The sequence below is a fragment of the Austrofundulus limnaeus genome, unplaced genomic scaffold (genome assembly GCF_001266775.1).
Source record: "Austrofundulus limnaeus strain Quisiro unplaced genomic scaffold, Austrofundulus_limnaeus-1.0 Scaffold12, whole genome shotgun sequence".
NCBI classification, from domain to species: Eukaryota; Metazoa; Chordata; class Actinopteri; order Cyprinodontiformes; family Rivulidae; genus Austrofundulus; species Austrofundulus limnaeus.
This window is the reverse complement of record NW_013952414.1, coordinates 1,051,097-1,053,274: the sequence shown is the minus strand read 5'-3', so window position 1 is coordinate 1,053,274 and position 2,178 is coordinate 1,051,097.

Here is a 2,178-nt window from a genome sequence, read left to right as displayed (position 1 = left end):
AAGGGGAGGAATTTGGGAAAGGCAGGCTGGAGCTGGAAAGTCGGGTTTTCCGTTCCTTGCTGGGGATCTTTGGCACATTTCCTGTTTTGCAGTGTGGGATTCAGCTGTCCTTCATTTTCATGAGCTTTTTTTTTCAAGGCGCACACATTGTCTTTTTGTCCGTTTTGGAATTTTTTTTATTATTCTTGTTTAAAGCCTGTCAGAGGACAAAAATGTCCAAAATTTACAGTACTGTGGAAAAGTTTCAAATGATGTTACTTTTATTTATTTATTTATTTGCTATTTTGATCTAAGAAGCCAGACTTTCTTGTAGTTTTAAAGAAATCTTTTCTAATTGTTTTGATTTTATTTGTTTTATTTTCTATCAGGGCGGCTGTGGCGGAGTGGTCAGGGGAGTCGTCCTGTAATCTGAAGGTCACAGGTTCGATCCCCCATTCCAGCCATCTCAGTCATGTCCTTGGGCAAGACACTTCGCCCACCTTGCCTACTGATGGTGGTCAGAGGGTCCGGTGGCGCCAGACGAAGGCCATGGCTTACCACCATCAGTGTGTGTGTGTGTGTGTGTGTGTGTGTGTGTGTGTGTGTGTGTGTGTGTGACTTACAGTACACTATTGTAAGTTAAAAGCACTTTGGGGTTCACAGGGACTTGATAAAGCGCTGTATAAGTTCAGTCAGAATGAAACATAAAGTCATGAGTTCAGTTGAAACACATTAAAAACAACTCAACAGAGAACCAGTCATTAGGCACATGCCTGTCTTAATTTTTTTTCATTTGTTTGGTTGATAACAATTCGACACATTAAACTGTAACATACAAATGTTCAGCTAAAGGATGGTGCACCTCTTAGGTCTTTGCTTGATTTTTTTCCCCCCTGTTTTTTTAAAGACATCAATTTCAGATTCCTTCCATCTGCTGTAAAAAGTTTTCAAACCAGGTGGACAGCACAGCGGCACTAATCATGGCAGCACAAGAGCACCAAACATTGTTTATTTCCCCTCAGTATTTTTATGAGGCACACATTGCACAATATGTTGTCATAGTAAGGTACAAGTGCTGGACAGAGAAAAAGCTAAAAGACAGCATATGTCAGAAGAAAAAGTCTATAACAGACCCCCAGAAAGTCTGGAGAACTATTGAGCAAGACCACTTTAAAAGAGTACAAGAGAATCTGGCTGTTTGAAAAGCAAAGTATCAACAGATGACTGCATTTCAGAAATCATCAACGTAGCTGGAAAACTGCTGGAGTAAACCGCACCATTTTTTTATAGTTCAGAATAGCTTTTTATGTTTTATTTCATTATGTGCAATGAGTAACTTTACAACTTTTGCACTTTGTGCTTTTGTAATTGGATATCTATAAAAATTAGTGCATGTTTAACAAAATAGTAACATCCTTTTAATAGATGGGATAGACTGGGTGGTTGGTTGATTGATACTGACTGGGGGCCATTTCTTTTCCTTGGCTCACAAAATGTGTCTGGAGCAGCAAAACATGCTGMAACAGTGATTATCAACTGGTGGCCCACGGGCCAATTTGAGTTTGTTGAGGAGGTGGTTAACGGCCATGGGGATGATGATATACAACAAAAAATATATAGTGTTTTTTAACATTATTTTTACATTTCAGGATTAAAAAAATACCAAATTCACATGAACACGAAAACATATCTAGTTCATACCAAATTTAATAAAAATGTTTTTTTTTGTTTATTCTCAGCAACTTGTCATATAGGTATTCCAAAAATATCCTGATGGATTTGAGAAAAAAAAAGTTACACCAAAAGGTTGGATACTAAAGTCATCAACAAACCACTAGCATGATCTAATCAACATGTTTCACTCCTTTATATCAGTAGTTTCAAACAAATGGACAGCAAAACTGCTAAAGCCAGCCTTTTCTGTAGTGAGTGTAAAAACAAACAAACAAAAAATCTATCTCATGTTAATTTTGGTGAAAGCTTTTAAGAGCCRCTGCAGAGGTACCAAAAAGCCACATGTGGCTCAGCTGCAGATTGCAGACCCCTGCAGTTGATAAATACTTCATTTATCCCCATGGGAAAATTGCAAAAAATAAATAGATTTTAAAAAACATTTGAAAGTGATAATATCCATTTAATTGTGTGGACAAATCAAGTGTTTATGCGCATTATATCATAGGTCAGGTCTGTTATCACTGT